At 41.8% G+C, this 23,579-nt stretch overlaps 1 non-coding gene across 1 annotated transcript; it reads right to left on the bottom strand.

The window, feature by feature from the left end:
* Positions 1–7,948: 7,948 nt before the first annotated feature.
* TRNAD-GUC (transfer RNA aspartic acid (anticodon GUC)) lies at positions 7,949–8,020 on the bottom strand. Its single transcript has one exon. It is a non-coding gene; the product is annotated as a tRNA-Asp (tRNA).
* Positions 8,021–23,579: the final 15,559 nt, after the last annotated feature.

Raw genomic sequence — 23,579 nt, 5'->3', positions numbered from 1 at the left:
ATAGCAGGAGCCTGATTTAACTCCTTCAGGTTTTATTAGGTGTGAGGAAAGAGATATTGTTCCAACATCTTTTCTCATAATCTTTTTATTCTTTACCGCACTGCACCACATAGTTTTTTCATGGTTTTTCTATGTTATTTTGCACATTTGATGGCATGAATTGTTTGCCTTGGTGGGGAATGGCATCCACGGAGAGCACCTGAGCTCGCCACGGAGGAGACCCTTACGTTCTAACGGTCACCCTCAGGGATGTGGCAGATTACCACGTGATAACAATGACTTACAGGGCTTGACAATTTAGCTCTATCACTTGATATAATTTGATGGCAATCATGCTCAGCTCGGATTGCCAGGGATAACAGAAAACCTTCAGTTAGCAGACACATCACTTACTGTGCTCCTGTTAGACCCCCGGTCCCTTTTTGTAGTTGCAAGAAAATATTTGTACCAGACCTTGATGGTCTAGACATGGCGGCAGAAGCCGTATCCTTTGATGTAGATAATCATTCTGCTATATTACAGAAGCTACAAGAGACGCTAGACAGTCTTGCAAAGGAACATTACCCTCTGCCACTGATGCAGCACTGCAGATTCCGGTAGTCGGCTGGCTACCCAAAGTCGGGGACCTGGTTCGAGAAAAGGAGGAGAACTTAAAAGGGTTTGGGCCCTTTTATCGTGCACTTTTCCCAGTGCTTGGTGTGAAGGGAACTCGTACAGTCATTTTACCACCACTTCCTGGTCAGAAAGACAACAGATACATCTCAGTGGACAATGTCAAGTTACAACGTCTGGCCGATCCTGAATAGTATAACACCAGCGGCTTCTTGTCCAGCAATTTCCAGGAATCCAGTCTTGGGAGCTTCGACAACACGCAGCGTGACACTGCCATTGAGATGGACTCTGTCATTAATCCTTTGCTAAACCCCCCTGCTTCCAGTCTTAATGAAGAAACTGAGTATGCTTATCCCACTACCGAATCATTGCCTGGTTTGCAACCGGATACCCTTAACCAGTCATGTTACTCTTTTGACTCAAACTCCACATTATTATTCAAAATTCTCTATTTTTGTCGCCTGGTTTAAACAGACTATTTGGTTCTGCCTTGGACATACATCTGGATGGTGCTCTTTGCCATTTTTCTATTTATGTCAATTGGATTTGTGACATTCTTTTACCTTCTCATGAATGGTCACTACTTACACGAACGCTCTGCTGTAAAACTGGTTGATGAAAATTTGGCCCCGCACTCGTCTTCTCACGGATCTCTGACAAAATTTCGAAGGTCAGAAAATCGACCTACAAAAATATCGCAACACAAACATCAATGTCAAGAATATCGACATCCTATCTACAACATGGTAAGTGCAAAAATATCGAAAAAAATATATAGATGTCAAAAATATCGTTTTTAAAAATATAGTTTTTTTTTTGTTACAATAAATATGTTGAATAAACATAATAATACTTATAAATAAAATAAACATAATTAAATATATTTAATAATGTTAAAAAATAATAATTAATCAATATAATTTAATAAAAAATGAATTAAACATATACATATAATATATAATATATATACTTACTTAATAATGTTTTTATAATTATTGTAATAAATTAAAATTATTTAAAAATATTAAAAATTGCAAACACATTACACACATAAAACAATAAAATAAATAAAAATTAAATAATTATGTATAACAAATTTACAAAATTACATTTAATTTAAAGATTGTTAAAATAAATTATATACTACATTAGCTAAAATAATAAAAATAAATATTAAATAGCAGGGACAATAAAACTACTACTCCAGCTCCCAAAAAAACAACATAAAGGAAATTTTTGGATAGCGCAGGGCTAAAAATTACTATATCCACTCCAGATAGTGTAACAGTAGGGAAAGTGTTGGATAACGCAGAGGTATAAATTACTATTCCGACTCCAGGGAGTGCAACAGTAAGGAAAGTGTTGGATAGCGAAGGGGTAAAAATAACTATTCCAAATCCAGAGAATGCAACAGTAGGGAAAGTGTTGGATAGCGTAGGGTTAAAAATTACTATTCCAACTCCAGAGAGTGCAACAGTAGGAAAAGTGTTGGATAGCGTAGGGGTACAAATTACTATTCCAACTCCAGAGAGTGCAACAGTAGGGAAAGTGTTGGATAGCGTAGGGGTAAAAATTAGTACTCCAACTCCAAAGAGTGCAACAGTAGGGAAAGTGTTGGATAGCGTAGGGGTAAAAATTAAGATTCCCACTCCAGACAGTGCAACAGTAGAAAAAGTGTTGGATAGCGTAGGGATAAAAATTACTATTCCAACTCCAGAGAGTGCAACAGTAGGGAAAGTGTTGGATAGCGTAGGGTTAAAAATTACTATTCCAACTCCTGAGAGTGCAACAGTAGGAAAAGTGTTGGATAGCATAGGGGTAAAAAATACTATTCCAAATCCAGAGAGTGCAACAGTAGGGAAAGTGTTGGATAGCGTAGGGGTAAAAATTAATACTCCAACTCCAGAGAGTGCAACAGTAGGGAAAGTATTGGATAGCGTAGGGGTAAAAATTAAGATTCCCACTCCAAAAGGTGCAACAGTAGGGAAAGTGCTGGATAGCGTAGGGGTAAAAATTACTATTCCAAATCCAGAGAGTGCAACAGTAGGGAAATGGTTGGATAGCGTAGGGGTAACAATTACTATTCCAACTCCACAGAGTGCAACAGTATGGAAAGTGTTGGATAGCGTAGGGGTAAAAATCACTATTCCAACTCCAGAGAGTGCAACAGTAGGGAAAGTGTTGGATAGCGTAGGGGTAAAAATTACTATTCCAACTCCACTGAGTGCAACAGTAGGGAAAGTGTTGGATAGCGTATGGGTACAAATTACTATTCCAACTCCACAGAGTGCAACAGTAGGGAAAGTGTTGGATAGCGTAGGGGTAAAAATTACTATTCCAACTCCAGAGAGTGCAACAGTAGGGAAAGTGTTGGATAGCGTAGGGATAAAAATTACTATTCCAACTCCAGAGAATGCAACAGTAGGGAAAGTGTTGGATAGCGTAGGGTTAAAAATTACTATTCCAACTCCAGAGAGTGCAACAGTAGGAAAAGTGTTGGATAGCGTAGGGGTACAAATTACTATTCCAACTCCAGAGAGTGCAACAGTAGGGAAAGTGTTGGATAGCGTAGGGGTAAAAATGTGTACTCCAACTCCAGAGAGTGCAACAGTAGGGAAAGTGTTGGATAGCGTAGGTGTAAAAATGACTATTCCAACTCCAGAGAGTGCAACAGTAGGGAAAGTGTTGGATAGCATAGGGGTAAAAATTAAAATTCCCACTCCAGACAGTGCAACAGTAGGGAAAGTGTTGGATAGCGTAGGGGTAAAAATCACTATTCCAACTCCAGACAGTCCAACAGTAGGGAAAGTGTTGGATAGCGTAGGTGTAAAAATTACTATTCCAACTCCAGAGAGTGCAACAGTAGGGAAAATGTTGGAGAGCGTAGGGGTAAAAATTAAAACTCCCACTCCAGACAGTGCAACAGTAGGGAAAGTGTTGGATAGCGTAGGGGTAAAAATTAATATTCCAACTCCAGAGACTGCAACAGTAGGGAAAGTGTTGGATAGCGTAGGGGTAACAATTACTATTCCAACTCCAAAGAGTGCAACAGTAGGGAAAGTGTTGGATAGCGTAGGGGTACAAATTACTATTCCAACTACAGAGAGTGCAACAGTAGAGAAAGTGTTGGATAGCGTTGGGGTAACAATTACTATTCCAACTCCAGAGAATGCAACAGTATGGAAAGTGTTGGATAGCGTAGGGGTAAAAATCACTATTCCAACTCCACAGAGTGCAACAGTAGGGAAAGTTTTGGATAGCGTAGGGGTACAAATTACTATTCCAACTCCACAGAGTGCAACAGTAGGGAAAGTGTTGGATAGCGTAGGGGTAAAAATTACTATTCCAACTCCAGAGAGTGCAACAGTAGGGAAAGTGTTGGATAGCGTAGGGATAAAAATTACTATTCCAACTCCAGAGAATGCAACAGTAGGGAAAGTGTTGGATAGCGTAGGGTCATAAATTACTATTCCAACTCCAGAGAGTGCAACAGTAGGAAAAGTGTTGGATAGCGTAGGGGTACAAATTACTATTCCAACTCCAGAGAGAGCAACAGTAGGGAAAGTGTTGGATAGCGTAGGGGTAAAAATTAGTACTCCAACTCCAAAGAGTGCAACAGTAGGGAAAGTGTTGGATAGCGTAGGACTAACAATTACTATTCCAACTCCAGAGAGTGCAACAGTAGGGAAAGTGTTGGATAGCGTAGAGGTAACAATTACTATTCCAACTCCAGAGAGTGCAACTGTAGGGAAAGTGTTGGATAGCGTAGGGGTACAAATTACTACTCCAACTCCAGAGAGTGCAACAGTAGGGAAAGTGTTGGATTGCATAGGGGTAAAAATTACTATTCTAACTCCAGAGAGTGCAACAGTAGAGAAAGTGTTGGATAGCTTAGAAGTTAATAATTTAATTATTAAATAACTCAAAATTACTTACAAATACCAATACATATTTATTAAAAACATAACTACCAATAAATAATTAATTAGCAAAAAAGTATTAATAAATACCAATAAATAATAATTAAGGAATATTAATTACCAATTTAAAAATTATTGAACAATTAAATTTTGTTTACCAAAATAATAATTATTATACATTAATTACCAATTAATAATATCTTATTAATATATTAATTAGAAATATCACTAAATAATATTTAAACATATTTAATTACCAATTGATTATTACTCAACAATAAATTATTTTTCATAACCAAAAAAGTATTATTTTAAATATTTACCAATTAACAATTAATTAATTATCAATACCCAACTACAAATTTAATAATTACTTAATTAGATTTCAATTACTTCCAACACTATTTCCCTATAAACGCACGAAACACTCAAATAATAAAATAATACAGTTAACATAATTATCAATTAATCAATTATTCAAAACTAATTACCAATTAATAAAAACGTAATTACCAATTAATACTTAATTAACAATAATATAATTAACAATTAACCAATTATTCAAAACTAATTACCAATTAATAAAAATTAATTACCAATTAATACTTAATTAACAATAATATAATTATCAATACCAATAAATAAATATAAATATTACTTATTTACAATTAAATTACTTCCCACCCTCTTCCCCTATAAACCCACATCCCGCTACAGAATTTAAACGCGAAAATTATTTTAAAAAAATTTATAATTCCTAAAAATGTATAATTAATTTCATATAATTAAATTACTTCCCACCCTATTCCCCTATAAACCCACAACCCGCTACGGTACTAAAACACAAAATTAACTTTAAAAAAACCATTATTAACATATATAAATTGTATACATATATTTTAAAAACAGTAGAACACTTAACAAAAAATAATTAACACATACATATTAAATACATAATAAAATAAATAACAATATTATAAATATCGATATTAGTGACATGGATATTAGTAACATCGATATATTTCATATCGATATTACTAACTTCGATATTACTATCATCGATATAACAAAAATTGATATTACTTACCTTAGGGTCGATATTCTGTCCATCGATATTCTTGACATCGATTTTCTGTCCCTACGATATTCTAGACTCGATATTATGGTAGGTCGAAATTAAATTATTGATATTTAGACTGCTCACCGTTGTTGGTGCTTGGTGTTGCAAGACCGACCCTCTGTTTTGCTTTGCTTTAGCTAAACAAATTTCTGCCCCAGCTAAAGGATTCTGTCTGGCTGTATGAGGAGCAGTAAAACTAACCCTAACACAACATGTAAATAATTATTAAATAGTGTTTGAAAGTATTTTGAGGGGTGCATATATATGGTGTGCAACAAGAAATGCAGGTATGAGTGAGGTACAGAGAAGGATGAATGATTGCAGCTTAAGTTATAGAAGGACTGAGTCATATCTAGGCTATCCAGAGTTTTTTACTTAGAATTCTGGGATCTTTAGTATTACATAAGCAGATATAATTTCAGGAAAAATCTACAAAATAGAGAACTTGAACTGGCTTACCTAGTCACACATGAAACAGAGACGATTACATTTAGGGAGAGTGTAGGGCTTGAGTGGGAGGGTCATTCCCAAATAGCACTACAATAGTACAGTCTAGAAAGCTTAATCCTGGAGAGATTCTCCTTTACTGCCTCATATTGCCATTTTTCCTTTATGTCCTCTGTGGTCCTTAAACTACTCTCACAATTTGTAGAGAGTATCAATCATTTCCTGCGATAGTGTTGCCTTATGGGATCCACTGAGGAAGAAATACAGCCCATGTAGTTGTTTGCAGTTTTTGTATCACAAATGTTACTAGAAGGGCTGTCTCATACTCAGAGCCATTTCTCTTCCTCTTCGGCACAGGCAGCATCATTGGTAGTCAGTCTCCCAATCCATGCTGCACAGTAAGGAGCAGGAGGCAAAAGCTGAAAAAGAAAGAAAGAGATCCTGGATGTTGGGCAGTATATATGTGGTTGTAAGGGAATGTACGGCAGGTTTGCCTGATGGATTTCAGACATATATATTTTCCCTATAAATTGTCATGTTTATGTCTCCTATTCACTACCCTGGGCAGGTCTACATGTACAGAGATTCCACTGTGTGTCCAATGTGTGCTATTCATAAACATGAGGAGTCCCTTTAACACGTTTCCCACTTTGTATGTTTGCTGCACACTGCAGCACATATGCAAAGTCAGAAAAGAAAGGGGAAATAAAAGCATTTTCCATCATAGCTCCTGGTTGAAGTGGGCACGATTGTTTGATGCAAACCCTGTCTACTATTTTAAGTAAATAGAGTTTTGCGTTAGAACCCATGGGTGGTTGCATGGGAAAGCAGATGCACTGCCCATGGTACCCTTGGCGCTTTGGAATCCAAAGTGGTGCTATGCTATGCGCAGTTTTGCTCAATGTTTAAGTGACTTTGCAGCACAAAACAAGTTAATTAGCAAAAAAAGATGTTGCATTGATTTGCATCACTTTGTGATGAAAACACAGCGGTCCCAAGATGGCTGCCAACACTTCTTGGATGAAGTGCTGACAGCCAATCAGATCTCACAATGAGATGTGTGGTTAGGCTCCGCCCAGATATATATGTGATTTTACTTTTGATTTTCTCAGGAACTACTGAACGGATTTACATCATTTAAGCAAAAGGCACATGCCTGACCTGAGGACTACCTCTTTGCCAAATTTCAAGTAATTCTGTTCAGCAGTTCGGGCTGTACCTTCGACTAAAGGTCCTATGGGAAAATGCATGGGGAAAATGCATTTTGGGACCCCCCTTTTTCTCAGCCCCCGCTTGACGAATCACCCCGAGACTTTCAGGGTAGAAGCTGAGCGGAGCGCCCCATTAGTTTTGAAAATTTCACGAAGGTAAGTCAACCGGCGCCAAAGTTATTCAAAATAGAATTTTCAGATTTCCTATGGGAGCTCGGTCCTAACTATAACTATCTACTGGCGATCGCCAGTAGATAATATATATATAAACATATATAATCATCTCACTTTACCATTTGCAGCTTATAACCATTTACCGCCAGGGGTCACTACTAACAAAAAGCAGTCACTCCACTTCTAAATCTAGCCCCTAGAGCTGAGCAGATGCCTAAGATTCCCCACTGCTTCATTCAATTTTCCAATAGATTATAGATCTAAATTGTTTTTGATGATATGGTCGGTGCAGATTGAAATACTCAAAGCATATTTTGAGTTTTAGTTAACACATCAGTAAGCAATTTAGCCATCAGTGAATTATACGTTTGTCTCAATCGTAATAGACAAGGATAATGACAAATATAGTTTACAATGTTAGAAAGTACATCATTTTATTTAATTGTGTGAATAAAAGGAATCGGTTCCCCATCGGGGAATTGAACCCCGGTCTCCCGCGTGACAGGCGGGGATACTGACCACTATACTAACGAGGACATATTGGCTTCTGCTCAACAGTGCTCACCTCCATGAGATTAGGGCATGCCCTCAATCAATTCACAGTATTGTAATAGGCAGCTTTGCTTCTTTTGGTTAGGAGAAGCAATCTTTTTTCATAAATGATTACAAATCAGAAATTCCTAGCCAAAAATGATCTGCTTTATTAAGAAATGATTGATTGAAATAAATAACTATCTATCGATCTGTCTATCTATCTTTCTATCTATCTATGTGTATATAGCAACAGCAACCTACCTGTGCAGGCTCCTCACTGCAGGCAACTCTGTTTGTTGGATTTTTGCGGCGCAGCCTTAGCCGCGAGGGAGGCCCCGCTGTACCGTAGTACAGTCCTGCTGCGGTGCCGCACGACGTGGCAGCATTGGAAACAGGTACGCCCAATGGTAAATACTGATGTGCATAACAAGTGTGGGAGATGTTTCAACGCTGCCCACTGTGGAGTATGGTGAAATCATGGGTCCAGTTATGACGACCCACTAGAGGAAGACAGCAGCACTACATGGTCCAGCAAGCCACGCGAGTGGATACGCCCATTGGGGCGGGGACAGTATATTTAAGTGGTGATGCAGAAATAGCCGTGACTGGAACTCAACTTGAAAGCCCGCGGCCCTTGATGAAGTGCTCCGCACGAAACGCGTCGGGCAGAGGCAGGACTTGATTTAAGGCGAAGTTCTTCTCAACTGTTTGTGATGCAATTCTCCATTAAAGTAGTGGCAACAGCAACTTACCTGTGCCGGCTCCTCACTGCAGGCAACTCTGTTTGGTGGATTTTTGCGGCGCAGCCTGAGCCGCGAGAGAGGCCCCGCTGTACCGCAGTACAGTCCTGCTGCGGCGCCGCACGACATGGCAGCATTGGAAACAGGTACGCCCAATGGTGAATACTGATGTGCATAACAAGTGGGGGAGATGTTTCAATGCTGCCCACTGTGGATTATGGTGACATCATGGGTCCAGTTATGACGACCCACTAGAGGAAGACAGCAGCACTACATGGTCCAGCAAGCCACGCGAGTGGATACGCCCATTGGGGCGGGGACAGTATATTTAAGTGGCGCTGCAGAAATAGCCATGACTGGAACTCAACTTGAGAGCCCGCGGCCCTTGATGAAGTGCTCCGCACGAAACGTGTCGGGCAGAGGCTGGACTTGATTTAAGGCGAAGTTCTTCTCAACTGTTTGTGATGCAATTCTCCATTAAAGTAGTGGCAACAGCAACTTACCTGTGCGGGCTCCTCACTGCAGGCAACTCTGTTTGGTAGATTTTTGCGGCGCAGCCTGAGCCGCGAGTTAGGCCCCGCTATACCGTAGTACAGTCCTGCTGCAGCGCCGCACGAAGTGGCGGCATTGGAAACAGGTACGCCCAATGGTGAATACTGATGTGCATAACAAGTGGGGGAGATGTTTCAACGCTGCCCACTGTGGGTTATGGTGAAATCATGGGTCCAGTTATGACGACCCACTAGAGGAAGACAGCAGCACTACATGGTCCAGCAAGCCACGCGAGTGGATATGCCCATTGGGACGGGGACAGTATATTTAAGTGGCGCTGCAGAAATAGCCATGACTGGAACTCAACTTGAAAGCCCGCGGCCCTTGATGAAGTGCTCCGCACGAAACGCGTCGAGCAGAGGCAGGACTTGATTTAAGGCGAAGTTCTTCTCAACTGTTTGTGATGCAATTCTCCATTAAAGTAGTGGCAACAGCAACTTACCTGTGCCGGCTCCTCACTGCAGGCAACTCTGTTTGGTGGATTTTTGCGGCGCAGCCTGAGCCACGAGAGAGGCCCCGCTGTACCGCAGTACAGTCCTGCTGCGGCGCCGCACGACATGGCAGCATTGGAAACAGGTACGCCCAATGGTGAATACTGATGTGCATAACAAGTGGGGGAGATGTTTCAACGCTGCCCACTGTGGATTATGGTGACATCATGGGTCCAGTTATGACGACCCACTAGAGGAAGACAGCAGCACTACATGGTCCAGCAAGCCACGCGAGTGGATACGCCCATTGGGGCGGGGACAGTATATTTAAGTGGCGCTGCAGAAATAGCCATGACTGGAACTCAACTTGAGAGCCCGCGGCCCTTGATGAAGTGCTCCGCACGAAACGTGTCGGGCAGAGGCTGGACTTGATTTAAGGCGAAGTTCTTCTCAACTGTTTGTGATGCAATTCTCCATTAAAGTAGTGGCAACAGCAACTTACCTGTGCGGGCTCCTCACTGCAGGCAACTCTGTTTGGTAGATTTTTGCGGCGCAGCCTGAGCCGCGAGTTAGGCCCCGCTATACCGTAGTACAGTCCTGCTGCAGCGCCGCACGAAGTGGCGGCATTGGAAACAGGTACGCCCAATGGTGAATACTGATGTGCATAACAAGTGGGGGAGATGTTTCAACGCTGCCCACTGTGGGTTATGGTGAAATCATGGGTCCAGTTATGACGACCCACTAGAGGAAGACAGCAGCACTACATGGTCCAGCAAGCCACGCGAGTGGATATGCCCATTGGGACGGGGACAGTATATTTAAGTGGCGCTGCAGAAATAGCCATGACTGGAACTCAACTTGAAAGCCCGCGGCCCTTGATGAAGTGCTCCGCACGAAACGCGTCGGGCAGAGGCTGGACTTGATTTAAGGCGAAGTTCTTCTCAACTGTTTGTGATGCTATTCTCCATTAAAGTAGTGGCAACAGCAACTTACCTGTGTGGGCTCCTCACTGCAGGCAACTCTGTTTGGTGGATTTTTGCGGCGCAGCCTGAGCCGCGAGGGAGGCCCCGCTATACCGTAGTACAGTCCTTCTGCGGTGCCGCACGACGTGGCAACATTGGAAACAGGTACGCCCAATGGTGAATACTGATGTGCATAACAAGTGGGGGAGATGTTTCAACGCTGCCCACTGTGGATTATGGTGAAATCATGGGTCCAGTTATGATGACCCACTAGAGGAAGACAGCAGCACTACATGGTCCAGCAAGCCACGCGAGTGGATACGCCCATTGGGACGGGGACAGTATATTTAAGTGGCGCTGCAGAATTAGCCGTGACTGGAACTCAACTTGAAAGCCCGCGGCCCTTGATGAAGTGCTCCGCACGAAACGCGTCGGGCAGAGGCTGGACTTGATTCAAGGCGAAGTTCTTCTCAACTGTTTGTGATGCAATTCTCCATTAAAGTAGTGGCAACAGCAACTTACCTGTGCGGGCTCCTCACTGCAGGCAACTCTGTTTGGTGGATTTTTGTGGCGCAGCCTGAGCCGCGAGGGAGGCCCCTCTGTACCGTAGTACAGTCCTGCTGCGGTGCCGCACGAAGTGGCAGCATTGGAAACAGGTACGCCCAATGGTGAATACTGATGTGCATAACAAGTGGGGGAGATGTTTCAACGCTGCCCACTGTGGGTTATGGTGAAATCATGGGTCCAGTTATGACGACCCACTAGAGGAAGACAGCAGCACTACATGGTCCAGCAAGCCACGCGAGTGGATACGCCCATTGGGGCGGGGACAGTATATTTAAGTGGCGCTGCAGAAATAGCCGTGACTGGAACTCAACTTGAACGCCCGCGGCCCTTGATGAAGTGCTCCGCACGAAACGCGTCGGGCAGAGGCTGGACTTGATTTAAGGCGAAGTTCTTCTCAACTGTTTGTGATGCAATTCTCCATTAAAGTAGTGGCAACAGCAACTTACCTGTGCGGGCTCCTCACTGCAGGCAACTCTGTTTGGTGGATTTTTGCGGCGCAGCCTGAGCCGCGAGGGAGGCCCCGCTGTACCGTAGTACAGTCCTGCTGCGGCGCCGCACGACGTGGCAGCATTGGAAACAGGTACGCCCAATGGTGAATACTGATGTGCATAACAAGTGGGGGAGATGTTTCAATGCTGCCCACTGTGGATTATGGTGAAATCATGGGTCCAGTTATGATGACCCACTAGAGGAAGACAGCAGCACTACATGGTCCAGCAAGCCACGCGAGTGGATACGCCCATTGGGACGGGGACAGTATATTTAAGTGGCGCTGCAGGAATAGCCGTGACTGGAACTCAACTTGAAAGCCCGCGGCCCTTGATGAAGTGCTCCGCACGAAACGCGTCGAGCAGAGGCTGGACTTGATTTAAGGCGAAGTTCTTCTCAACTGTTTGTGATGCAATTCTCCATTAAAGTAGTGGCAACAGCAACTTACCTGTGCGGGCTCCTCACTGCAGGCAACTCTGTTTGGTGGATTTTTGCGGCGCAGCCTGAGCAGTGAGGGAGGCCCCGCTGTACCGTAGTACAGTCCTGCTGTGGCGCCGCACGACGTGGCAGCATTGGAAACAGGTACGCCCAATGGTGAATACTGATGTGCATAACAAGTGGGGGAGATGTTTCAACGCTGCCCACTGTGGATTATGGTGAAATCATGGGTCCAGTTATGATGACCCACTAGAGGAAGACAGCAGCACTACATGGTCCAGCAAGCCACGCGAGTGGATACGCCCATTGGGACGGGGACAGTATATTTAAGTGGCGCTGCAGAAATAGCCGTGACTGGAACTCAACTTGAAAGCCCGCGGCCCTTGATGAAGTGCTCCACACGAAACGCGTCAGGCAGAGGCTGGACTTGATTTAAGGCGAAGTTCTTCTCAACTGTTTGTGATGCAATTCTCCATTAAAGTAGTGGCAACAGCAACTTACCTGTGTGGGCTCCTCACTGCAGGCAACTCTGTTTGGTGGATTTTTGCGGCGCAGCCTGAGCCGCGAGGGAGGCCCCGCTGTACCGTAGTACAGTCCTGCTGCTGTGCCGCACGAAGTGGCAGCATTGGAAACAGGTACGCCCAATGGTGAATACTGATGTGCATAACAAGTGGGGGAGATGTTTCAACGCTGCCCACTGTGGATTATGGTGAAATCATGGGTCCAGTTATGACGACCCACTAGAGGAAGACAGCAGCACTACATGGTCCAGCAAGCCACGCGAGTGGATATGCCCATTGGGACGGGGACAGTATATTTAAGTGGCGCTGCAGAAATAGCCGTGACTGGAACTCAACTTGAAAGCCCGCGGCCCTTGATGAAGTGCTCCGCACTAAACGCGTCGGGCAGAGGTTGGACTTGATTTAAGGCGAAGTTCTTCTCAACTGTTTGTGATGCAATTCTCCATTAAAGTGGTGGCAACAGCAACTTACCTGTGCGGGCTCCTCACTGCAGGCAACTCTGTTTGGTGGATTTTTGCGGCTCAGCCTGAGCCGCGAGGGAGGCCCCGCTGTACCGTAGTACAGTCCTGCTGCTGCGCCGCACAACGTGGCAGCATTGGAAACAGGTACGCCCAATGGTGAATACTGATGTGCATAACAAGTGGGGGAGATGTTTCAACGCTGCCCACTGTGGATTATGGTGAAATCATGGGTCCAGTTATGACGACCCACTAGAGGAAGACAGCAGCACTACATGGTCCAGCAAACCAAGCGAGTGGATACGCACATTGTGGCGGGGACAGTATATTTAAGTGGTGCTGCAGAAATAGCCGTGACTGGAACTCAACTTGAAAGCCCGCGGCCCTTGATGAAGTGCTCTGCACGAAACGCGTCGGGCAGAGGCTGGACTTGATTTAAGGCGAAGTTCTTCTCAACTGTTTGTGATGCAGTTCTCCATTAAAGTAGTGGCAACAGCAACTTACCTGTGCGGGCTCCTCACTGCAGGCAACTCTGTTTGGTGGATATATATATATATATATACATGCAACACCTTACACTTCTCCTCCAGGAAGTATACACGGACACCAGGGAGATTTGCAGTTTTCAAAATTGATTTAATGGACTGCTCAAACAACGCGTTTCAGCTTTCGCCTTGTTCACGTTACATCGACGTTTTTTGTGTGTAAAGTTAAATACAATTCATGAACACAAAATAAACAACAGACTCTTCGCAACAGAGAATGTGTAGAGTAATGAATTAGTAAACGTGGCGCCCATCTTAGCCTAGTGCAAAAAATTCAGTCAAAGGGTATAAATTACCCAGTAGCATATCTGAGAATACACTACATGCATAATGATCGATAACATAATTGCATCAATTTACGAAATAACCATATCCAATGCAATATTATATTAGGGTTGCAATTTAAATCGTGCTGTCATGTTGTCATTATAACAATATATAGACATTAAGCCCCAGTGGGCAAACCTCCATAGATGTTTCTGCTAAAGTTGTAAGTGTACACCCCAATCAAATAGATAACCATGTCAAGGATATGCCAACAATATCGCCCCAGTGGGCATAATGAAAGAATAAATTGATGCTTGAAATATAAATCGAAGTTCTGCAGTGCCACAGCATAATTCAATATCACTCTCTGAAAAAACGAAATAAAAGAGGATTTAGTGTATTACAAAAAAGAAGAGAACCACAGTAAACACATAATGGCAATTCCACATTCTATTTATGTAAGTGTACAGATAGTTCTTCACTTGAATGCAGTCCTTTAGGGAACATTGTATCGAAATCCACGATGTATCTGGATTCCAATTGTCTGAGATGGAGCAATCTATTGCCCCCACGTACAGTGTCAATGACAGCATCAATCACCACCATTTTCAACAATCCTTCATTCTCTGCATGTTGTTCAAAAAAGTGTCGGGCAACAGGATATTGTTTGTTGTTGTGGCGTAGAGCCCTTATGTGTTCTAACACTCTCTTTTTAGCGCGATGGATTGTGCTTCCAATGTATGCCTTATTGCATGGACAAGTTAACGCATAAACACAGTACATAGTATTACAGGTTAAAGCTTTTTTGATCATAAACTTGCTATTCATGCTGGAAAATTGTACCTCCATACAATCCACACTGTTTCTACAAGCCTTGCAGTTTTTACAACAACGGAATCCTGGTCGACCAGCAATCTTTAAAGATGTCAAGCTAGTTATCACATTGGGACTTAGCTCATCTCTCAAAGAGTTGCTTCTCTTGAATGTGACTTGTGGATGGCTAGTCAAGTGTTTTTTGAGATTGTTGTCCGTTAATAAGACATGCTGTAGCAGAGTTTAAATCACCATTCCAAATTAAAAAGATGTCGTCAATATACCGGAGCCACAGGACACAGTTGGAGAAATCATCCAACTGTGTGGCCACCTGCTCCTCCCACCAGCCCATGACAAGATTAGCATAGCTGGGGGCGAAGCAGGTGCCCATCGCTGTGCCCTGCGACTGCCGATACACGACATCATCAAACAGAAAAAAATTGTTAGTCAGACAGTATTCGATCATGGCCATGATAATTTCTGAGTGACGCAAGTAAGAGATAGAACGGGTCTTAAGGAAATGTTGTACAGCCTGCAGACCTAGCTGATGTTGTATGCTGGTATACAGGCTGCCAACATCCAGGGTAACCAAGGTGTAATCAGGTTCCCAATGTATCCCATCAATGATCGTTAAAAAATGGGTAGTGTCGCGCAAATAAGCTGGTAAAGCAACAACATAGGGACGTAGATAGTGATCGATGTAACGGGAAGTGTTTTCCAAAAGAGACCCAATTGAAGACACTATAGGTCTACCAGGGGGATTCACTGGGTCCTTGTGCAATTTGGGAAGTAAGTATAGCACAGGTATCCGAGGGTGAGGGCATCTAAGATAGTTGTATTCCTCCCACTCTAGTAACCCCTTCTCTCTCCATTCTACTAGAAGTTCCCCGTATTTCACATTGGATGCTGCTATAGTCCTTCTATCTGACACTGCATAACATGTCTGGTCACTCAATTGTCTCACACCCTCACGCAAGTAGGCTGATTTGTCCAAAATCACAACATTGCCACCTTTATCTGATTGACGGATAACGATGGCATTGTCAGTTTTTAAATTTTGCAATGCTTGAATTTGATACCAATTAAGATTTTTCTCACAAGCTGGAATTTTGCCGTATCTCATTTTCTTGAAGTCATTTAGGACACCCCTCTCAAACACTTCGATGGCGTCACATTCAATATTTGGCAAAAACACAGATTTGGGTTTGAAATGACTGCCTGGATTGACATTCATATCAATTGCAAATTCATCTGGATTTAAACACTGATCACCATCATAGTCTTCCATATTAGATATTGCATATAAAACCTCAATATCATCAACATTGAAGTTACTCAGGGGCATACTGACAGGTGTTAAAACAGTTTTGTTGTGTTTAGTTTCAAACCATTTCTTCAATTTTAACTTGCATGAGAAATAAAACAAATCAATTCGTGCTTGAACATAGTTAAAATTGGAAGTAGGACAGAAGGACAAACCTAGGCCAAGGAGGTCTCTCTCATCTTCAGATAGAGAACGTTTCGAGAGATTGATGACAGTCATTGTTGAACTTTTTTGCCCCTTGTCATCATTCCCATCGGGCTTCCTGCATCTTTTCTTCCTACTCTGTTTTGCCTGTTTGTTCCTCTGATTTTTCCTCTGCCGCCTCGCCCTCTGCTTCTCTGACCAGTTTGGTCTTGGTATTGCTCTGTCCGTCCCTGGTTTAACATTTGGAACTGGGCTAAAAAATTCGATTTTTTGGGAAGATCTTGACTGGCCAGACTGGCAGCTACTGACAAAGGGATATCCGATAAGCTGCCATCTGACACATCACTCACAATGATATCCACAGCTGCAGATGCCGTCGGCAGTGGCATGGACACTGCTCCATTAGTATCAAATAGGTGGTCATACTTTTTGTGGAAAGTCAGAGTACGGCCCGACTGGTAATCCTTGAAGTCTCTTAAAAACTTCCGCTGTTTTTTAGCCGTGATATCCTCCTCTAGTTTATCCATTCGTAATAATAGAGATTTAATAAAAGTCTCCAATGTGTCTTTCGCCACCATTTTTTCAAGTTGGGCAGTCACCTGCTCGATTTCTGCCAATAATTTGCTGCGATCTTTTAATGCAAATTTTACTAGGATACGCATCATTGTTATAGAGCAGGCAGCAGAGTTGTTGGACCATTCCTCCAACATTTCTGGATCAGGGTCCTCATATGTAGGAATGGTGAAAATTCGTAGTCCTCGAGGCACTCGGGCTACATCAATATATCTCTGTAGAGACTCCGCTTCCCACCATTTGGAAAGTTCTTTTTTGTAAAGTTTTTCCACTGCGCGACACTACCCATTTTTTAACGATCATTGATGGGATACATTGGGAACCTGATTACACCTTGGTTACCCTGGATGTTGGCAGCCTGAATACCAGCATACAACATCAGCTAGGTCTGCAGGCTGTACAACATTTCCTTAAGACCCGTTCTATCTCTTACTTGCGTCACTCAGAAATTATCATGGCCATGATCGAATACTGTCTGACTAACAATTTTTTTCTGTTTGATGATGTTGTGTATCGGCAGTCGCAGGGCACAGCGATGGGCACCTGCTTTGCCCCCAGCTATGCTAATCTTGTCATGGGCTGGTGGGAGGAGCAGGTGGCCACACAGTTGGATGATTTCTCCAACTGTGTCCTGTGGCTCCGGTATATTGACGACATCTTTTTAATTTGGAATGGTGATTTAAACTCTGCTACAGCATTTGTGAACACATTGAATGACAATCCATACAATTTGGTGTTCACGGAACACGTCAGTAGGACTTCTGTTGAATTCCTCGACGTTACTGTGGAGATCAAAGACCAATCTATGCACACACATTTGTACCGAAAAAAGACCGCTGGGAATAGTATTTTGAGTGCTTCCAGCTCACACCCTCGCAAGCTAGTATACAGCATTCCATATGGGGAATTATTGCGTGCTAAGCGCAACTGTAGTACTGATAGCAGTTATGAAAGTGAAAAAAACAATATGATACAACGCTTCAAAGATAGGGGTTACAATCCACGTACGATCAAAGAAGCGTGTATTAAAGTAGATAATGTTGCACGTAATGACTTACTGCATCCTGGGCCACGAACATCAGAAACAGAGAGTCTACGTTTTATCACTACATACTCAGGACAAGCGCACGATGTGCGCCGTGTTCTAGACAAACACTGGCATGTCTTATTAACGGACAACAATCTCAAAAAACACTTGACTAGCCATCCACAAGTCACAGTATTCTCAGATATGCTACTGGGTAATTTATACCCTTTGACTGAATTTTTTGCACTAGGCTAAGATGGCCGCCACGTTTACTAATTTGTTACTCTACACATTCTCTGTTGCGAAGAGTCTGTTGTTTATTTTGTGTTCATGAATTGTATTTAACTTTACGCAAAAAAAACGTCGATGTAACGTGAACAAGGCGAAAGCTGAAACGCGTTGTTTGTGCAGTCCATTAAATCAATTTTGAAAACTGCAAATCTCCCTGGTGTCCGTGTATACTTCCTGGAGGAGAAGTGTAAGGTGTTGCATAATTGGGGTTGCCGATTACCCCCACACGGACCGCCCTAGCAGACAGCCTTCGTCTTTATTGGGACTGTTTTTTTGATATATATATACATATATAATCAGCTCACTTTACCATTTGCAGCTTATAACCATTTACCACCAGGGGTCACTACTAACAAAAAGCAGTCGCTCCACTTCTAAATCTAGCCCCTAGACTTGAGCAGAAGCCTAAGATTCCCCACTCCTTCATTCAATTTTCCAATAGATTATAGATGTAAATTGTTTTTGATGGTATGGTCGGTGCAGATTGAAATACTCAGAGCATATTCTGAGTTTTAGTTAACACATCAGTAAGCAATTTAGCAATCAGTGAATTATACGTTTATCTCAATCGTAATAGACAAGGATAATGACAAATATAGTTCACAATGTTAGAAAGTACATCATTTTATTTAATTGTGTGAATAAAAGGAATCGGCTCCCCGTCGGGGAATTGGACCCCGGTTTGCTTCTTTTGGTTAGGAGAAGCAATCTTTTTTCATAAATGATTACAAATCAGAAATTCCTAGCCAAAAATAATCTGCTTTATTAAGAAATGATTGATTGAAATAAATAACTATCTATCGATCTCTCTATCTATCTTTCTATCTATCTATGTGTATATTATCTACTGGCGGTCACCAGTAGATAGTTATAATTAGGACAGTGTTTTCATAGGAAATCCGCAACATTCTATTTTTAATAACTTTTGTGCCGGTTGACGAATCCTCGCGAAATTTTCAAAAGAGGTGGGGCGCTTTGCTCCGCTCGTACCCTGAAAGTTTTGGGGGGATTCGTCAAGCGGGGGCTGGGAAAAAAGGGGGGTCCCAAAACGCATTTTTCCCAATGCAATTTTCCATAGGGACCTTTAGTCCAAGGTACAGCCCAAACGGCTGAACAGAATTACTTTAAATTTGGCAAAGAGGTAGTCTGTCGTACTTTAAAATTTGGGACCGCGTAGGAGGCAGGGCCCTACCCCTGTCTATCCCGGTATTAGCGAACCGCGAATGGTCAATGCGGTATGTACAAGTGCTTTGTGTAACGTTTTAGCTATGAATGCACTATGTATACGTTATTATACATTGACTCCGTGGGTTCCATTTTGTAGCGGTGGCCATCTTATGGTTGCCCTCACATAGGCTATATAGCATGAAGCGAAAACGGGCCTTCTAGAGCACATGTGCCTTTCTTTGACTTTTCTGTGACCTGGGCAGCTTGGCTCCGCCACCCCAGGTCAAACTGGTCTCACGAGTTCCCCGTCCTCTGGCCACCTGCGATTAGCATCAGGGCTTGACACACCATAAAGTCTTTTCATCCTACACAAGCCTCCGGCTAATCTCTTTCACACCTGACTGTTCCTGCTTTATGGCTTGTTTCCCAAAACAGGAGATGCTCATGTTTATTGGGGCCTATCGATATCTGATGTGGGATCTGAGCCTTGCTGTGTAAATAATTGCGGGCTGGCTGAACTGAAAAGTGGGATTGTAATCATGACTCTGCTTGTTCTTTGAAGAAAAATATGTGATTGACCAACTGCAAGAGAAGGGCGGTGTTGCCCAGAGCGTATCATTCTCCATAAAAGAGGAGACTGGTTTCTGTTCTGCAGACTGCCTCATTCAGTTGCTAAGGCTTCTGTGCAAAGTAGTCTCACTCATTTGAGTTTAATAAAGATGTCTTTTTATATTTCAGCTTCTGTTGCCAAGTTCTTTGTGACTTTCTGTGGGAGTGATCTTGTCAGGAGAATGAAATCTACTGAGGAGGACAGAACGGGATTCTACCAAGAAGGTACTCTGTGCACAGGGATTCTGGAGATTCTTTGATTATGTAGCCCGGTATATTTCTGCTCTTCCTGATTTTGATCCTCCACATGATGTCACTCAAAAGGTGAGAAAAAGAACCCTTTTGGCGTGAGTATTATAGAAGACGTTTGGTCATGTAGAACTTGACAATTAGAATTTGGATAACCTTTTGATTATTAAGAATAAGAATTAAGTATAAGTGGGTCGCTCCCAGTCCTTTGGTTCTTTGGGTCTTTAATTTGGTTATCGCAATTACCAAAGCCGAGGGGTTGGTTTCTTGGTTTCTGATTTGGTCATTGTAATTACCAAAACCGAGGGTCTCGCATATTTGCGAGTGTATTGGTAGAGATAACCCCTTGAAGTTTGAAGCTAGATTAGTGAGCTATAAGATGCCTGATCTTAGCAAATTTGGAAATGTAGCTTTTGGTTTGTATAGGTTTGGATATGCGAATTGCAATTTGTGTAGGCAGGTAATGAGGAGATATTTCTCCATTTGGTTTTGATTATAATACTTGCGTTTTCCGCAGTATTTTTGGCATGCCTGTTTGTAAGCTCACATGGAAAAATGTGTTGCTTCTTGTTTTGAAAGGTACCATAGTGTGGGAAATATCTAAATAGGTTAAATTTAAGAACATACTTCTTCCTTGGTGATTTTGTATCCCCAGGGAATTAAAATATGACATAATACAAAACAAGGATCCTTCGTTTTGCGCAGTTTCATGAATGAAGATATGCAGAACGATTTTGTGTGGTGTTCTGCTAGGCAAAGCTAGTGAATTGAGCGCATTCACTACTTCTTGGACATGCATCTGTCTGTGGGGCTGTTTATGCAGCCTTTTGGAACACTATTGAAAAGCGTTGCTTGTAAATATGACCTACAACTAGTATTTGCAAATGGTTTGTTTCAAGTATAGTCTGTGAGCTGTTCTTTCTTTCTGTCATGCGTATTGATTTGTAAGTCAGCTGTGCGTTTAAATGTCTGGGGTTTTTCTTTTTTATCATTAGTGCAACTTCTGTAAGTAAATTGCGACGGCGCTATTTATGAAAAATGGCTAAAGCGCGCTGTATTGTCTGTTTAACCCCTTTCTGTTTATGTCTGAAATGAGCTCATTATGTGTTTGTGGGTCTTCTGATGTTTCCAGTCTGTTAAGTAATTTGTTGGTTAATTAATATCAAGTAGAAACTTAAAAAAGAAATCCAGAAACGAACCATGTGACGTGCTAAAATAGCTATATGGTGCTCTTTAATTTATAGAATGAGCAATTGTGCACATATACAAAACTGCCGTTAAATGCTTAAAGGATAAAATTAGAAACACATTCAATAGATATAAATCAGGCCCCAAAAACGAAATTATCTATTTTTGCAAAAGAAAAAAAATTTACAGCATTTTCCTTAGATGCATTGTATTAGATGTTCACAGGCAAACTTTTCAGCTGCAGTATATTTGATAGAAATGTTCATTCAGCCAGCTCCTTCCCAGTTGAACACGGGTGGAATTTTGCAGAACCGTCCTTTTAAATGAAAGTGGCGCAAAAATGTGACGCGTTTCAAGTTGGGCCTATGCGCTTAGGCGTGTGAGTTAATGTGTCCAAAATGATAGGCAAGGGATGCAGCTTGTTTTTTATACATGGATTTATCACAAAAACGAATAATTGGGATTTTTTTTTTTTTAAAGAAAATTATTAATATGGAAACATTATTTTAAAAAAATAAGTGCTTTTCAAAATCGTTTTTTGATATTTATAAAGCTTAATACTCATACTATGACCTCCTAGCATTAAAATTTGATTTAAGTTGTGTTGCATCACTAAAATGACAAGCATTCACTTGTACAATTTTCCCTTGGCGCAGGCGCAAACAAGCTCATTTCTATAAAGTATAAGTTATTATTTCCAATGCCTGACTCATGGGTTATGTAATAAACAGTCTGGTAATGCATATTATGCAAAAAAATTGTAGGATATTCTTTTTTTTAATGCCAAAAGAATGAAAGTCGAATTTGGGTAGAAAACACTGTTTGAACTGCATTTTCTTCAATTCAGAGTACTTTTTAAAGTGTCTCAGACTTCAGTAAATGCATACGTTTAGGTTTGATATATATTTACAGGTTGTGCCTTCTTATGATTCAATGAGTCAATGTGCCAGCACAAAGGCTTGTTTTAATATCAGGGTTGAAGGTTCTAATTTTAGCTGTGTCTCTCACGATACTACTGAACACGCTATGAAAAACAGGACCTTTTTAAAACTTGGAGAAATTAAATAAAATATGGTGTCGCAACCCGCAACTATTTGATGTTAATAAAAAACGGCCTTAATGGAGTTAGCACCCACATAGAGAAAGAGAAATGGAGAATTTATTTTTTTTTGATGAAGGAAAAAGAGGATGTTGGTGAGCAGGTACGTTATGAAGTCAGTAATGATAGAGGGGTGGAGAACTGTAGAATTATGGTTATAGGAACTAGGTAATACGTAGGAAGGAGAAGAACAATTGGGAAAATAGAATGCCGTGGAGGGAAGAGAGATGATGAAGGGGAGTAATAAAGACATGAAGAGTAGCGTGAGGAAGGTTGTATTGACGAAGGGAATAAAAAGGAATGTGGTATCGGTTTGAGTAAGTAGGAGGGGAAAGATGAGATTGCAGGGTCTAGCAGTAGGGGTGAAAATATTGTAATTACCTAACGGGAGGCACTGAGTTTCATATGCTAATATGAAAGCGACGAACAGAGCTTGAATAAAGGCAAGTGACTAAATGATGAAGAAAATATCAAAACTCATTGCAAATGCAATTCGCAGTGCCAGTGGACTGGGGCAGAAAGCTGTCCCAATTGCTGGAGTTCAGTCTAACTTTAGCTGGGCCTACTGAGACGTTCATTCATTTAAGGTTGTTGAAATGTGTACCATTACATAGGATTGTAACAAGGATTTATTCTAAAAAGTGGTATGTGTGTTATTAAGTTTCGTGAATTATTCACAGTAAATGTAGTTTAATAATCTGGGAATAGAGATAATTTTTTTTTTAGCGCCTAAAACGGAGAAATTATTTTATAAAATAGAGTGAATTATTGCAAGTTAGGAGGAATTAGGAAGGCCTTCTGGCTTTGACAAATTCAGAGTGGCAGAAGCCGGGGGGGGGGCTAAGGAGAGCTGCAGAGGCTGGCTCCAGTTACGCTGTTGAGATGCTATCTTTAGTTCAATGGAGTAGGCTGCCACATTGACATTTATGACCTTTTAAATTAGGGCCTTGCCTCTGTGGAATGCAGAATGACCTTGCTACAAGGGCCTCTGAAGTTGGGGTTTCTGGTTTCTCCATAAGAACATCAATAAAACTAAAGAACTTAATTCCAAAGGGAAAATATAGCAAAGGGGTTTCTTTGGAAGCCCAAACATCATGTTAAATGCTT

Source organism: Triturus cristatus, chromosome 4_1, assembly GCF_964204655.1.
Source record: "Triturus cristatus chromosome 4_1, aTriCri1.1, whole genome shotgun sequence".
In the NCBI taxonomy this organism is placed as follows: domain Eukaryota; kingdom Metazoa; phylum Chordata; class Amphibia; order Caudata; family Salamandridae; genus Triturus; species Triturus cristatus.
This window is presented reverse-complemented; position numbering and strand designations above follow the sequence as displayed.